Here is an 18,337-nt window from a genome sequence, read left to right as displayed (position 1 = left end):
AATCAGATTTGTCAGCATCCCCTCCAGGACATGAAGGAGTGGGATGACATTATTCTTCCCATAGTATTGCAAACTGACAAATAAATTCATAGTTATACCTGAGCAAACGGCATGTGTCACGCATGAGCTGCCAATTGCTAATGTGGAAGTTACACCGGGCTGTAGACTTGTCTGTCTGCAGCATTAAGAAATCATTGACCGGCTTCCTCTGCTCATACAGGCGGTCTAACTTATGGAGCATGGAGTTCCAACAGGTGGAAAGGTTGCATATTAGGCGATGATAAGGAAGAGTATTTTGCCTTTTGAGCTCAAGGAGGGGGTGTTTTGCACTGTAAGAGTAGCTGAAGTGCATGCACAGTTTCCTGGACATTTTTAACAGCTTTTGAAGTTCAGTGGAAGATTGGAGGAACCGGCTGACAACAAGATTGAAGACGTCCGCCATGCAGGGGCACATGGGTCAGCCCTCCCTGATGCAGTGCAGACAAAATGTTTTTTTCAGTTATCAGTAACTATGGTTCCTATCTCCAGTAGTATGGTGGTATGATGGAAGACCACTGTGAACTGTGATTGGAGGGGTGGGTGAGGACAAGGTAGAGGAGGAGGAGGCAAAGAAAGACATTGGTGCAGAAGCAGAAATCCCAGCATTACAACACGGAGGCGGCATTGCCATCACCTGTCCAAGTTGCTGGTGTGCATAGTCCGGAACAACATTTACCCAGTGGGCTGTGAAGATATAGTTGCAACGCCATACTTTTTTGGAAAAGTAATAATGGCTTAGTACTCTCCATCTTGGGTGGGCACAAGCCATCAGTTCTCTGAAATGTGCAGAATCAACTATATGGAAAGGGAGGGAGTGTAGTACCAGCAATTTGGCCAGGTGCATGTTCAGCTTTTGCATCATTGGATGAGTGCACACATACTGTTGTTTTTTTGCAATTGCCTCGGTGATCTTTTGCTGTCTAAACAAGTGACTAGGAGTAGGAGGAGCAATAGACGACATTGAAGTTGATAGGATGGAATGACAGCTTCCTTCTGCTGACATTGTTGAGCCATGACTACTGGAAACGGGGTGGGGACCGGATTGTAATACTAAACGAGTGGCATGGTTTTCCCACGCCACTTTATGGTGATGCTCCATGTATTTATGCAGGGCCGTTGTTCCATTAGCACCATGGCTGCGCCTCACCTTCTGCCCACATATCCTGCATATCGCCACGCTAATGTTCCCCAGGGACTTGATGAAAAATTGGTATGGCATTTTCTCTCCAGCACTGCGTGATGCCCGCCAGTCACTGCTTTAATGATCCCGTGCAATGCTAGTGTGTTCCTCACAAGTAGTCTCCCGAGTAGCAGACGGTGTACCCCTCCCCCTTTTGGTTGCAGATCTCCCACTGCTTCCACCCTGCTTTCTCCCAGGCACGCTTCCACCCTGCTGTCTCACAGGCATTATCAGCCCCTTATGATGACCATGCCCCCTCTTCAACCCCTCTTCATTATCTACATCTGCTTGGCAGTCACTTGTGTCACCCTCACCTGTCCCTTGCGCATGTCCCTGACCCCTCTCAACATGTGCTCCCACCCAACTGCTGTGCTCCCACCTAACTGCTGACTGTCCTCACAAAGCTATACGCTCTGAAATGCAGAGTAGAGAAGGTAGCTATCATTACTTGGCTAGCAAAAGGACCAGCAAACTGTAACTGTATCAGTAATTTAACGGATTAACTAACACGGCAATATGTTAGACTACCCTTTAATACTGTGGCACTTTAATTCTATATATAAAGTAAAAGATTAACTGGGAATGTGGCAACAGTTGAACAAGATGCACATGGTGATCAGGGGCGTAACTAGAAGTGACTGGGCCCCACAGCAAATATTTGTAAGGGCCCCTCCAGCGCGCTTCGCACCTCCCTCCTCCTGTGTAAACCCCACTCCTTTGGCACAGTGTAGCGGTATACTGCATATTGTGGGGCACCGTGTGTGCTATATGTGTATAACATAAACATATTTCATATGAAAACTTACAGTTACTTGACCCTTGGGGATCTCGGACACCACTTCAACACTTTGGCCGGGGGCTTTGCGGAGCTGATGTTGTGCTTTATCCTAATGAGAAAGATTTCATAATAAGGATTTGGAGAAGGGGCAGAGGGATAGCAGAGCAGGGAGAGGCTGGTGCTGCTACTAGGTGGTCATACCATGGGGGAGTAATAAAGCCCACTATAATGCCCCCCCCCAGTAGTAATAATTCTCCTTATAATGTGACAGCGCAAAAATACCCCCTTGTAATGCCCCCAGTTGAGCTAATGTCCCCATAGTGCCCCCATAGTGCCACCATAATGTCCCAGTATAAAATACCCCTATATAGTGCCCCCAGTAAATTCCCCCATAGTGCTCCTCTCCCCCCTTCCTGCTAGTGCCCCCCATAATGTACCAGTATAAAATGCCCCATATATAGTGCCCCAGTAGATGCCCCTCAGTGTCCTGCCTCTGATAGGCTGCCGGCCTAGTGTCCCCCATAATGCCCCCCAATAATGTGCCAGTAAGTGTCCCCATAGATGCCCCCCATCATGTGCCAGTATCAAGTGCCTCTCTCCTCCCCCCACATGTCCCAGTATCATAGTGCCATCTCCCCCCCCCCAATGTGCCAGTATCAAGTGCCTCTCTCCTTCCCACCCCCATGTGCCAGTATCATAGTGCCAAACCCCCCCATGTGCCAGTGTCAAGTGCCTCTCTCTTCCCCCACATGTCCCAGTATCATAGTGCCATCTCCCCCCCAAAAAAGTGCCAGTATCAAGTGCCTCTCTCCCCCCATGTGCCAGTATCATAGTGCCAAACCCACCCATGTGCCAGTATCAAGTGCCAACCCCCCCACATGCCAGTATCAAGTGCCTCTCTCCTCCCCCCATGTCCCAGTATCATAGTGCCATCTGCCCCCCCACAAAAAAAGTGCCAGTATCAAGTGCCTCTCTCCCTCCCCCCCCCCATGTGCCAGTATCAGGTGCCTCTCTCCCTCCCCCCATGTGCCAGTATCAGGTGCCAACTCCCCTCCCCCCAAGGTGTCAGTATCAAGTGCCTCTCTCCTCCCCCCCATGTCCCAGTATCATAGTGCCATCTCCCCCCCACAAAAAAAGTGCCAGTATCAAGTGCCTCTCTCCCTCCCCCCATGTGCCAGTATCAGGTGCCTCTCTCCCCCCCATGTGCCAGTATCAGGTGCCAACCCCCCCTCCCCCCCAGGTGCCAGTATCAGGTGCCAACCCCTCTCCCCCCCATGTGCCAGTATCAGGTGCCTCTTCCCCCCCATGTGCCAGTATCAGGTGCCAACCCCCCCTCTCCCAGGTGCCAGTATCAGGTGCCAACCCCCCTCCCCCCATGTGCCAGTATCAAGTGCCTCCCGCTCCCCCCATGGCAGTAACAGTCGGGTATTAAAAAAATAAATAAACACTTCTACTTACCTCCATGTCAGCCTCTTCCTGTGTCCCGCCCTGTATGTCCATATATGGAGTCAGTGCTTGTATTTCAGAAAAGTTTCTAGTGGGATTCTAACCCACGACCTTCTGTATCAGAGGCAAAGCGCTTAACCACAAGACCATAAGAGTTGCCTTGCTGCTGACTGAAAAAATATGAGACTTCTACTGTTATAGCAGGCTAAGTGTACATCTATACACATGACAGCTGCTCATATATAGAGATATAGCAGAGCTGAGTGTGCTGGGACAGCTGTCATATAGAGATATAGCAGTGCTGGGTGTGTTGGGGCAGCTGTCATGTGTATAGATGTACACTTAGCCAGCTATAACAGTAGAAGTCTCATATTTTTTCAATCAATTGCAATGCAGTCTTTATGGCTGTGAGGGTAAAGGCTTTGCCACTGATACATTGGAGGTTGTGGGTTCGAATATCAGACACATCAGGAGACTTTAGGAGACAGTAAGATTAGATCACATTAGCGAGGGGGCCTGGTCAGCCGCTGCTGCTGTGAAGGGGCCCTGAACATTAAGACAAGAATCGATATTTAACTACAGTAGGTGAACCCGATTTTGTGTCAATCTCGCCGTATTTCTCGGCGAGATTGAGCACATACGAGCCCCATCGCGGGAGCCAGCGCCGAGCTGGCTTGCCGCGATGGAGAGCAAGCGCGTCATAGAAGAGGCGGGAGATCCGACTTGGATTCCCGCCAATTCTACACGTGTGCGGCGTTTGTTATGAATCCTGAGGGGGAAGTCCCCGCCGGATTTTAAATAAAAATCCGGCCTGGGTCCCGCCCTCAGGAGCATACCGGGCCCTTAGGTCTGTTATGGGTTGTAAGGAGAGCCCCCCCTACGCCGAAAAAAACGGCGTAGGGGGTCCCCCTACAATCCATACCAGACCCGTATCCAAAGCACGCTACCCGGCCAGCCAGGAAGGGAGTGGGGACGAGCGAGCGCCCCCCCCCCCCCTCCTGAGCCGTACCAGGCTGCATGCCCTCAACATGGGGGGTTGGGTGCTCTGGGGCAGGGGGCGCACTGCGGCCCCCCCACCTCAGAGCACCCTGTCCCCATGTTGATGAGGACAGGGCCCCTTCCCGACAACCCTGGCCGTTGGTTGTCGGGGTATGCGGGCGGGAGGCTTAACGGAATCTGGGAGCCCCCTTTAATAAGGGGGGCCCCCAGATACCGGCCCCCCACCCTAAGTGAATGAGTATGGGGTACATCGTACCCCTACCCATTCACCTGCAAGAAAAGTGGTAAAAACACAAATAAACCACACAGTGTATTAAAATATTTTATTTTTCTGCTCCGGAGGCCGCCCCCTGTCTTCTTTATTAGCTCTTTTACCAGGGGGGGCTCTTCTTCTTCCGATATCCCGACGGGTCTTCTCCGCTATCCGGGGGGGGTCTTCTCAACTCTCCGGGGTTCTCCTTCTGTCTTCTCCTTCTGTCTTGTTGTCTCCTTCTGTCTTCTGTCTCCGGGGGGGGCTCTTCTTCTTCCGATATCCCGACGGGTCTTCTCCGCTATCCGGGGGGGTCTTCTCAACTCTTCGGGGTTCTCCTTCTGTCTTCTCCTTCTGTTCTTCTTCTGTCTTCTCCTTCCTTCTTGTTGTCTCGGCGCACCCCGGTTCTTCGTCTCGCGAGACTCGGCGCACCCCGATTCTTCTCTCTGTTGTTGACTCGGCGCACCCCGGTTCTTCGTCTCGCGAGACTCGGCGCACCCCGATTCTTCGTCTCGCGAGAACCGGGGTGCGCCGAGTCAACAACAGAGAGAAGAATCGGGGTGCGCCGAGTCTCGCGAGACGAAGAACCGGGGTGCGCCGAGACAACAAGAAGGAAGGAGAAGACAGAAGAAGAACAGAAGGAGAAGACAGAAGGAGAACCCCGAAGAGTTGAGAAGACCCCCCCGGATAGCGGAGAAGACCCGTCGGGATATCGGAAGAAGAAGAGCCCCCCCCAGAGACAGAAGACAGAAGGAGACAACAAGACAGAAGGAGAAGACAGAAGGAGAACCCCGGAGAGTTGAGAAGACCCCCCCGGATAGCGGAGAAGACCCGTCGGGATATCGGAAGAAGAAGAGCCCCCCCCGGAGACAGAAGACAGAAGGAGACAACAAGACAGAAGGAGAAGACAGAAGGAGAACCCCGGAGAGTTGAGAAGACCCCCCCCGGATAGCGGAGAAGACCCGTCGGGATATCGGAAGAAGAAGAGCCCCCCCTGGTAAAAGAGCTAATAAAGAAGACAGGGGGCGGCCTCCGGAGCAGAAAAATAAAATATTTTAATACACTGTGTGGTTTATTTGTGTTTTTACCACTTTTCTTGCAGGTGAATGGGTAGGGGTACGATGTACCCCATACTCATTCACTTAGGGTGGGGGGCCGGTATCTGGGGGCCCCCCTTATTAAAGGGGGCTCCCAGATTCCGTTAAGCCTCCCGCCCGCATACCCCGACAACCAACGGCCAGGGTTGTCGGGAAGGGGCCCTGTCCTCATCAACATGGGGACAGGGTGCTCTGAGGTGGGGGGGCCGCAGTGCGCCCCCTGCCCCAGAGCACCCAACCCCCCATGTTGAGGGCATGCAGCCTGGTACGGCTCAGGAGGGGGGGGGGCGCTCGCTCGTCCCCACTCCCTTCCTGGCTGGCCGGGTAGCGTGCTTTGGATACGGGTCTGGTATGGATTGTAGGGGGACCCCCTACGCCGTTTTTTTCGGCGTAGGGGGGGCTCTCCTTACAACCCATAACAGACCTAAGGGCCCGGTATGCTCCTGAGGGCGGGACCCAGGCCGGATTTTTATTTAAAATCCGGCGGGGACTTCCCCCTCAGGATTCATAACAAACGCCGCACACGTGTAGAATTGGCGGGAATCCAAGTCGGATCTCCCGCCTCTTCTATGACGCGCTTGCTGGGATGTGCTGTCGCTATCCCAGTGAGTGCGAGATCTCGGCACCACGTCGCCGAGTATCAGCGCGACGCTGTCGTGCTGAAAACACAATGTCACAAACACCTACTGTAACTGCCGGGGCCCCGAAGCAGCTGCTTCCCCAGCTTCCCCGGTAGTTATGCCACTGATGGTGATATATTACACCGTTGCCACAGCGCCAAATTGTAGGGGGCGTCAGGCAGCAGGCAGTATAATGAGGGTGATGGAAGCCTATGGCTCCCATCCCCTCCGTTCTGCCTCATAAGCTTCAGGCCAGACCTGAAGCCTATGAAGCAGTAGAATAGTGCAGGAGATCGCGATTACATCACTGTGACTTCCTGCGCTGGGGCTCGCAAGATGACGTGATGACGTGGCGCAGGAGGGCACGATGATGTGTTCTTGACTGCCTGTGCAGGGACGCCCGAGCAAAGGCTACAAAAGGCGATGAAGAAAGGGGAGCATTTTATTTTTATTTTTATGTAAGTATTAGGGGCCATACTGGGGGCACTATGGAGGTGGGGGAAAGAATGGGGGCCATTACATATTATACAGAGGGGCCATTACATATTATACAGAGGGGCCAATATATATTATAAAAAGGGGCCATTACATATTATACAGAGGGGCCAATATATATTATAAAGAGGGGCCATTTTATATTATACAGAGGGGCCAATATATATTATAAAGAGGGGCCATTATATATTATAATTATACAGGGGGGGGCATTATATATTATACATTAATTATGGCCCATCTGTATAATTATTATATATAATGGTCCCCCTGTATAATATATAATGGTCCCCCTGTATAATTATTATATATAATGGCCCCTCTGTATAATATATAATGGCCACTCTGTATAATATATAATGGCCCCCTGTATAATATATAAAGGCCCCTCTGTATAAATATTATATATAATGACACCCCCAGTATTATTATAATATATAATCGCCCCCTCCGTCTTATTAGCATATATAATGGCCCATTATATATCCTAATATTACAGAGAGGCGATTATACATTATACAGAGGGGGCCATTATATATAATAATAATAATAATAATAATAATAATAATAATAATAATAACTAATAATAATAAAACTCTACAGACATGGGACGCAGCTGAAAGAAGGGGTCATGGTGGTTTTTTTTCTCTACATCACAGGAGATGTCACTGGATGGATGAGGTATGTGGTGCTGTCTTATACTATATATTTTGTAGTGATGTATGTAATGTCCAAACACATATTTGTTTTGCGGTAGAGTTGGGGGGTGGATTGAGAATATGGCCCACCCTGCTGCATCCTGGCCCCAGACTTAGGGTCACACTGTGCGTGTTCTGAATTCTGGGGCCTCACACCCATCTACTACATTATCTGTACTTAGATAATTATCACTGTATTATCTGTGGTGTTACATAGGAGTGCTACATTATCTGTAAAAAGGGGCGTGTCCACAGGTTGGGGGTGGCACATGACATGTCTTGCCCCGGGTGCTGGCTACCCACGCTATGCCACTGATCAGAGGCACAACTTTCCAGTCTCTTGGGAAGGAAAACTAGTTCGCATACCTTTTTCACGGAGGCACATTGCATACAACATTAGCAAACAAAACCAATCCAAGGATAATTGAAAGGAGATGTAGGCAAACATCATGTCCCTTGTCCAAGATAGTTAGGATTGTGGTATTATAAACCAGCATTAGAGAGGCTCCAATTTTTCTGTGGGGCCATTTCATATCTGTATATTCCTGATTGACAACTTTGTTGTTTGCATCATTGATTCAATAAATGGTATCCTAATAGGATGCTGTCACACACTATTATAGAACTGTGATTTTGCTTTGAAAACACAGTCAATTCAAAGGCAAGTCACATGCTAGTTGCTTATCGCGTGCGACTTCCAGTGGTAAAAAAGTCACGAGCGACCTGCTTTGTACAATACAAAATCCGACCTATCTGGATTTTTGTGACTCTCGTAGCATGTCGCTTTGCGACTCTATTACATAGAATGTCATAGATGATATATTAGACTGCTCTTTAATACTGAGGCTCAGTAATTCTATATACAAACTAACAAATTAACTGGGATTGTGGCAGCATTTTGACAAGATGCACGTGGTGATTACACTCAAAGTGCAGTGTCCCTGATGGCTCCCCATGCTCTCCCTACAGTCTCTTTCTGCAACACTGTCCCTAGCGCATAAGCGCTTATCACATATTTGCCAAAGCTCAGCTCACAGTGAAATGATGAAGACCACGCGGGGTGAGGCTTTTATAGGGCTGTCACATCACAGAGGATGGCTATCTGCTGATTAGCTGCCTACACATCATTATGGGGGATCTTGCGTTCCAGGGCTTCTTACTTTCTCTTTGTAACATGTGCAGCAGCCATTTTAGAAAGAAACTGATTCGTAACCATGAAGCGTGAGGAAATTCGGATTTGTGGCGACTCAACACTGCTGATTATATTCAAGCCAGTCATTAATCTGCAGATAGCGATGGAGTGATTTTCTCTCATCAGTGCAGAATAAAGAGAACTGGCTTAGCTGGGTTAGAGGTTTTTGTCGGGGTCTGGGGGGTATTATTTCTTCTTATGAAGAGTGCCTAGTATACATAAAGTAGTCTTATAGGTCATGCAAGGTCGAACATTAACTTATAAGACAGCTTCCAACACCTGGCATCAGAGGCACAACTTTCCTGTCTCTTGGGAAGGAAAACAAATTTGCATACCTTTTTCACGGAGGAGCATTGCATACAACATTAGCAAACAAAACCAATCCAAGATAATTGAAAGGAGATGTAATCAAATATCAAGTCTCTTGTCCAAGATAGTTAGGATTGTGGTATTATAAACCAGCATAAAAGAGGCTCCAATTTTTCTGTGGGGCCATTTCATATCTGTATATTCCTGATTGACAACTTTGTTGTTTGGTTCATTGATTCAATAAATGGTATCCTAATAGGGTGCTAACAATTCTTTTATTAGGGTAGGGCTAAATGACTATGTATGTCGCGTGACAGCAATATGCAGAAAATGTGGGCAGCACAAAAATACAGTATGTGCGACTTGTCTGCAACTTGCTGTCACACACTATTATAGAACTGTGATTTTGCATTGAAAACACAGCCAGGTTAAAGGCAAGTCACATGCCAGTTGCTTATCGTGTGCAACTTCCAGTGGTAGAAAAGTCACGAGTGACCTGTTTTGTACAACACAAAATGCGACCAATCTGTATTTTTGTGACTCTCGTAGCATGTCGCTTTGCGAATCTATTACATAGAATGGTGCACAATGTATGTCGGTGTGTAACTGAACCCTTGAAGAGACCCTCCACCTAAATTTGGAGCATAGTTGGAAAGCCAAACCTTAGAAAACCAGTCTGTATAAAATAGCTGGAACTGAGATCCACAATATTGCTTCCTACAATGTTCTTCAGACAAAATATGTTTGCACTATATAATAGAATAATTCTCACTGCAATGCCAAAACAGAAGTCTATCTATTTATGTTTTGGGGAAACGGCCATGATGTGGTCCTAAATCATATAGGCACTGCATGGCACTAATTAGAGGGTCAATATAGTGTATTTATGCATTACTTGCCACAATCTGGGCACTGTACAGCAATAATAAGGCACTGTCTTGCACTTTTTGGGTATTGAATGACAAGTATTTATTATACAGATTACCGTACTTTTGTGTTCATCTTTTTCTGAATAACGTGACTGGATGACACATTTTTAAATCATATGGACAAGTTAGGTTCTGAATAAAGATTAATTGGTTACCCTCCTGTGATATTCTTCTGGGATGGTGACCACTATTTTGATTGTACCCATATAATTATTGACTTAGTAATGGGCTTTATACAAAGTGGGTGGAAGGAGCAGAGACATTGGTCCTCACACAAATAAAAATGGGCCCACCCATGCTGGTTTATGGCATGATGTTCCACCATCCCATGTAATCCTAGCAGTTTCCTTAACACTATAGCCATATCCCTCTTACCTGCTAGCTAATTTTGCTCCAGTTGTGGAAAGGGGTAACTTTGCATATTGAAAATCTGTAGAAAGTTACCCTAGCTGCATGCTCTGCCAAAATGGTAAGGACACCCATGGGTTGAAGAATAATAGTTTTGTAGAACATTGCTCTCATCATACCAATTCAGTCTTTTTTAAGAGTATTGCAGCGGCTGGTTCTTTAAGGCTTATCATATGGCAAACCAATTGTTGAGGCAGATACTCAAAAGGACCTGAAAATCTCTTCTCTTGAGGCAAGAGTTTCCTGACTTTATGCCAGATCATATGTCAACTAGACGATTTTGATTTATTTCCAAAGCATGTCTTTAATGCCCACTTCCCAATTAGATTGACACGTACCATAAGCATCTGTGCACCAAATGCATGTGGTCATAGTCTGTTCTTTTGTGCAGCAAACAATCAAAGCTGTAACACAGAAATGCATAGAACTGACTCTATGTGTGTCCTCAAAGTGAGAACAACGGTCCCTTCTGGGCATCTAGAATATGTAAGTTAGAGGCATTCGACTAGATTAGTGAGGCTGGACACGATTAATATCTGGATTGGGTATAGATTTTCCATCTACAGCATGCAGTTCATGATTATAAAAGAAAATGACAAAACAAGTTGAATTTACAGATGTAGCAGAACCGGATTTGTCAGTAAAATTCATGTATATCTACCAAAATAGTTACTGTACACTAGGAATGTAGCTCTGCTACACCTGCACGGGTTCTGTTTAATATAAGTTAGATGCTTATGTAACCGATATAAAGGAATCCCAGCGGACCAGAGTTTCTTAAATCAATACTCTTTGTATTTATTCCATAAGTAGATACAATAAAGGACGCATTTCGGCCCGTCCAGCCTTCATCAGCAAGCATGCTTGCTGATAAAGGCTGGACGGGCCGAAACGCGTCCTTTATTGTACCTACTTATGGAATAAATACAAAGAATATTGATTGAAGAAACTCTGGTCCGCTGGGATTCCTTTACATTGTTCTGGAGTTCGCTCTTGTCCCGTGCGGTATATTAATCGAGTGCCGATCTTTCCGATCCTTCTTATGTAACCGATATGTCATGAATTCAGAACAAGGACCTCATTTTGCATGGACTTCTGCCTACTGTGCCTACTGGTCCAGGTGTAAGAGCTGCACCTAGAGCATTTATGATAATCTCTTTAGTTTTACTTATTAGACAAAATTTATACCATTCTTGGAGTCTATGTTACATGAACTGTTGAGCTACACAGATGTATGCAACTGTACACCTATTCATACCATAAACGTGTATGAGCAGTCCCTAGCATTTTGTGATGTAGTCATTGTCTTGATCATTACCACACCATTTCTAATCAAGTGAAAACGATACAAGAGAATTTATGTACAATACATTTTATGGGGGTTTCAGGAAGACTTGAGCCATATGACTTCAATAATATCATGCTGGCCCGATCCTACAACCATTTTTTAAATGCTGTGAAAGATGAACTTGATTTAGATCATGGGTTGAATGTCATAGCTATAGGGGACTCGGAGATAGAAGTTGCATCAAGGTTCTGGTGTTTGAGGTAACTTAGTGGCCTTTTTGCCATATTGCAGACATTGCAGACACTAGTGTTATAATAATGGTAAAAATAGCAAATTTTCCATTGGGAGCTTTAAGTAAATCTGATGAGCACCATTAGGACAACTTGATGTCAGTCGCTATGCAAATTTTTTTTAAGATGGTCCTTTAAAACCATTTGAGAAATTCCTAGTCCACATGCAACAAATGATCATTAGCTTGTAAAAGCATTATTTAGAAAGTGTACAAATGGGGTGAGATAAGTGACTCACTGCATTGACTGCCTGCCATACATAACAGATAACGATACATGAAGTCAGACCTTCAAAACATCCAGATAACATTAAAAATGTGAATTGTAAACTGCTACAGCAAACAGTGTCAATGTACAGTGAAAACATAGTGAGGTTACATCTGAGCAAGGTGATTGTAGAGATATTGTAGAAAGGCCAATGTCTGCACATAATAGAATCAGTAAGTGACATGGTAATACAGTCTAATAAGAGGATGCAATTTATACTATATAGAAGCCCTTTGGCTGACTTTCAAAACTGGAGGAGGAGATCACTAATACTATGTTGTAAAAGCCTCAACAGAATGGGCTATTGTCTGGATAACTTCAGAAACCAAAGAAACTCTATTTAGCAAGATTTGAATGCTACAACTTATTGTGGAGGAAAATATGTTTAATGATAATATCATGTTAAATTACAATAATTTAGTAATTACTGTATTGTTCACCCTATAAGACGCACCTGCCCATAAGACGCACCTAGGTTTTTGAGGAGGAAAATAATAATAAAAATATTTTGAACCAAAAGGTGTGCTTTTGGTGGGTTTTGAACTAATGGTGGTCTGTGGATGACACTATTATGGGGGATCTGTGGATGACACTTATGGGGGGGATCTGTGGATCACACACTGTTACGGAGGATCTGTGGATGACACTATTATGGGGGATCTGTGGATGACACTGTTATGGAGGGGATCCGTGGATGATGCTGTTATGAGGGATCTGTGGATGGCACTGTTATGGGGAGGGGGATCTGTGGATGGCACTGTTATGGGGAGGGGGATCTGTGGATGGCACTGTTATGGGGAGGGGGATCTGTGGATGGCACTGTTATGGGGGATCTGTGGATGGCACTGTTATGGGGAGGGGGATCTGTGGATGGCACTGTTATGGGGAGGGGGATCTGTGGATGGCACTTTTATGGGGGATCTGTGGATGGCACTGTTATGGGGAGGGGGATCTGTGGATGGCACTGTTATGGGAGGGGGATCTGTGGATGGCACTGTTATGGAGGGATCTGTGGATGACACATATATAGCATCTTATGCTATATATGTGCCATCCACAGATCCCCCCCATAACAGTGTCCCTAATACACCTGGCCCCTCCTCTCACAGCAGTATTCATATGTAAACTGTAGTCCTTAACCTCTTCTTAACTTTAGTTAAAATAGCGCTATCCCATGTTCTACTACTTACTATCAAGCTCCCGTAACGTAGCAGGCAGCAGGGCCGGCAGCGTAACGTCACTCACTCACGTCACGCGCCTGCTCCGCCTGCTTCATTCATAAAGTGGGAGGAGCATACGCGGTACGTGAGTGAGTGACGTTACAGCTGCCGGCCACTCTGCCTGCTACGGGAGCTTGATAGTAAGTAGTAGTATACAGGATAGCGCTACTTTAACTAAAGTTAAGAAGAGGTTAAGGATTACAGTTTACATATGAATACTGCTGTGAGAGGTAGGGCCCGGTGTGAGAGTACAGTGAATGCATCGGGCCCCGCCGCGATTCCAGCAGTTTTCGGCCTCCAGCCACTCCTCCCTCCCCCTGATACATCATCGCTCTCTGCAGTATCGCAGCCGGCGATGTATCAGTGTTATCAATGTAAAAATTGCAGCATTCGCCCCATAAGATGCACTGCCATTTCCCCCCACTTTTGGGGGGGAGGAAAGTGCGTCTTATGGGGCAAAAAATAAGGTAAGTAGATAGTGATATTAGCCTATGGCAGGGATGCTCAACCTGCGGCCCTCCAGCTGTTGTAAAACTACAACTCCCATGATGCCCTTCTGTAGGATGATAGCTGTAGGCTGTCAGGGAAGTATGGGAGTTGTTGTTTTGCAACAGCTGGAGGGCTACAGGTTAAGCATGCCTGGCATATGGCAACCTATGAAAACAATTAATTGCAAATGTCTCTCATCCAGAGATGAATAAATGTGCTCCTGAATCTTAATTCTTTATGCTACAGTTTTTACCTGTCCTTTTGTCTGATAACTACCATTATGAACCATCTTAGCTATTATGGAACCATTTTGTCTTCTTGTGACCCTGTAACTACTTTTTCTATAGGAACTAAATTACTTTTGAGAAAGCCCTTTCTTCTCAATGTCTGTTCTGTTCAGATCTATGCCTGTGGACTATGTTAGAACATCTTAGTCCATCAGTGAAATTTCAAACTATTTATGAAAAGAGTTGCATACATTTGCATTCACCCCTCTTTCCATACTCTGCAACGGCTGTTGGCCAACTGAGGTAAAGGGTCTGAGAGGAGAAAACCACTTTGAAGATATATCTGGTCTGAGATGAAAGAGTCCTTTTGAGTGCAACCGAACCTGTATAAAATAGGTCCCTGTTATGGATTAAGGAAAAAATATTCCAATAACCATCAGCAAACAGGGACACAAACCGGGACCCCCAATAACCATTACCAAACAGGGACACATATTAAAGTGGTAATATGACTATATACTTACAATTCATATACATATCTGAATTAAGAAGGTCACTCCGCTCGATACTCAGTTGTATTAGCTTAGATTTTTTACTCGTGGTATGTGAAATCCATGCTTTATATATACAACTAGACAGCACTCCAGAGTTGAAAGTGAAGTAATTAATGATTTTATTCAGCCGGACATAATTTCAGGCAATGTTTCGGGCTATATGTAGCCCTTCATCAGGCCGGCTTCCACGCTTATGCTCCTCATACCGGGCCTGATGAAGGGCTACATATAGCCCAAAACGTTGCCTGAAATTATGTCCGGCTGAATAAAATCATTAATTATTTCATTTTCAACTCTGGAGTGCTGTCTATTTGTATATATAAAGACTAAGTAGTTCCTGAGGTGGAGGTGGGGACCAACCCAGACGTGCACCCTGTGAAAAACACTGATAGATGAGTGCTGTAATCATTTGAATCTTAACATTATGTGAAATCCATGTAACGTGTGTAGGGAGCTATTCACATTGTTCTCCTGCTGTGATATTAATAGACTGTACAGTTTCTGATCATAGCTTTGAGGATGTTTTAATGTTTAATTATGTTATATTTGGCTTAGAAACTTTAAGAAACACTTCTTTACAGGGCCAGTTTTGTCAATGCATTACACAGAGGGCCTACTAATCACATTGAGTGCCATATATGGTCAGATTTATGGGGTACTCAATGCTGAGAAATACAGGCAGATACTTATCCATCATGCAATACCATCAGGAAGGAGCCTGATTGGTTTTTAAAAGTATTCTGCAACAGGGCAACGACCCCAAACCCCCGATACAGCCAAAGTCATTAAGAACTATCTTCAGTGTTAAGAATAACAAGGAGTCTTGGAAGTGATACTATTGCTCTCAAAAAGCCCTGAGCTCAACATCATTGAGTTTGTCTGAGATTACTTGGAGACAGAAGAATTCGAGCAAGCCTACATCCACAGAAGATCCGTGGCCAGCTTTCCAAGATGTTTGGAACAACCTTTTCTGCCGAGTTCCTTCGAAAACTTTGCAAGTGTACCTAAAATAATTGAGTCTGTTTTGAAGGCAGAGGGTGGTCACACCAAATATTGATTTGAATTAATTTCTCTTTTATTCATTCACTTTGCATTTTGTAAATTGATAAATATAAACTATTAACACTTCTATTTTTAAAGAATTCTTACTTTGCAGCATTTTTTCCAGACCTTCCAAAAATTTCTGCACAGTACCGTAACACCTTAAAGGCTCTTAAAAAGCTATGCCCCAACTCTTATGTGAGCTGTAATGGTGAACATAATTGATGTCACTCAACTTCACCAGGAGAAGACTCTTTTTGTTTACATGCAGCAATTGCCATAATGGGCCTGTGGGTATTTCAGTTCCGAGGAAATAATAATGCTGCATTGAAAACAAGCAGAGATTATTACCGGATCTATTTAGAATAAATATTTTACTTAAAGGGTTATCCAGCTCTGTGCGGCATATTAAGATGGGGCTGGGTTTTAATCTTAAGTATGTCTCACTCCGAAAGGAGAACATTGGGATACCTGTTTCTTTCTGCACATAAAACTGGTGCCGTACACCCAGCTGCTACTTGCTGAGCTTGTTCAGTTCCTTTGAAATATGATCATAGTCAATGAAAGAGTAAGAGAGTGGTCCTCAAGGATTATCCTTAAATCAGTGACAGCATTCCATTATGTAACAGACCAAACTTGTCAAATGACAGCCCTTCTGCTGGGCGAGATATAAAAAGGAATTAGAGAAAAGGCTGATATTTATAGACTTTGCTGTAAACCTAGGAGAGGCACACGCTCAGTGTAGAAGCTAACATTGTACAGACTTGGACTTATAGACATACTAGTAATCACTGAAAATTTCAAGGAAAACCAGGCAAACAACTGGATGAATCACTGCAAAAATGTCTCTAAAACGTAACTTTTAATACATAAAGTAAATATTAATAAACACCAAAAATTCCAGTGGTCAACCAGAAATTAAACCGATTACTTGTGTTCCACATCCTCATTGGACCCATACCATGCGATTATGCACAAAAACTCAAAATGGCAGCAAGGACTCCAGTGTTCAATTTGTGGTAGTGTGCTGCTGGGAGAGATCAACCTAGCCCTGGGGTTGCTCTACACTGACATCATCTCTGGTAGAACACCCTCTAAAAAGGGGTCACCTTACAATGCTGAAGCCGGCCTCACGGCCGGCCAGTGGTAGTTTTTGGGGTTGTATTTTGTGCTGCTGGCAGTATTTTGTGATGGACTGTGGTATTTGGCTCTGTTGAGATGGTATAATGTGCCACAATATGTTATTGCTGGCCATCCCTTCCATCAAAACAGGGCCACTTTTAGAATTTTTTCCAGGGCCACTTTAAATTCCAAGTCCACCCCTGATGGTGGATGACCTCAGTGGAGTGAAATGAAAAATGTGTTACACCACCTCCCTTACACAGACGAGTCACATTTTTATGACTACCAGCTTTTATCCAGAGTAACCACTGTGTGCAGCACGGACAGCAGATAGAAGTGACTCAATAAGGTTGTGGTGGGTTGTCACTAGTATCTGGCCCCATGTTGACTGCAGTGCAACCCACAGCTGTTGGAGCATGTGTAGAGGAGGATCCATACAATGAACATGATGATCAAGATGATCCCATAGATGCTCAGTTGGGTGCAAGGAATAAGTGAGTCAGGATAGTATTCAGAAGTCTTAGTCATGCTTTTCCAGCAATGGTTGTAGGGTGTTTGTTCTCTAATGTTTCTCTCCTGACAGAAAAATGTCCATCCATTTGATGAAGCAGAAAATATGACTCATCGAGAAAGCAACCCTTTGCCAATCAGAAGAGGTCCAAGTCCGATACTGCGGCAAAAATAAATGCCTTGTCTTCTGATGCAAATTTGTTAGCAGAGGTGCAGAGACCATCCATCTGCTTAGGAGACCCACACGTAGAGTTTGCTGAACTGTTGTTTTAGACACGTCTGGTAGCACTCAGGTTCATTTGCTGCTCCACTGTAGAGTGTCAGTACTCCCTTTGCGCACCATAGTAGCTGACGTTCACCTCTCACATCAGTGGCATGTGGTGCTTTGTAGTTCCGATATCTCTTTTTTGAATTTTTGTCCACTCACAATACACTTTCACCCCAGCAGTACACAAATAGTTCTCAAACTGCTCAGTTTCATAAATACTGACACCTTTGGACCTAAAGCTTATAATCATCACCCCTTTTTACAAAACTGATAAATCACTTTTACCCATGACAGCAATGAGGGATATGTGTGCAGACAGCTTAGCACAAAACTTAAATACTCACCAAGCCAGCTCACAACTGTGACTTCCTTCAAGAGCTTCGAAAGTAGGTAAAGGTCATAATAATGTGATTGGACTGTGTATAATCTTGCTTTCCTGTATTATTGTGTAGATAGTTGGCCCCCCAGGTATTAAAGAATTTATTTGAGTTAAAATTCCCAGCAGCCCCTGTAAACTACACTAAATTCAAATGACAAAAGAATCAATGCTCATCTCTTTTTCTCCCCACTGCTTCCACTGCTGCACTCTGGTTCTTCCTGCTGGTGTTTGTTTTTCTGGCT

The sequence above is a fragment of the Bufo bufo genome, chromosome 1, assembly GCF_905171765.1.
Source record: "Bufo bufo chromosome 1, aBufBuf1.1, whole genome shotgun sequence".
Lineage (NCBI taxonomy): Eukaryota > Metazoa > Chordata > Amphibia > Anura > Bufonidae > Bufo > Bufo bufo.
Note: the sequence above shows the minus strand (reverse complement) of the source record.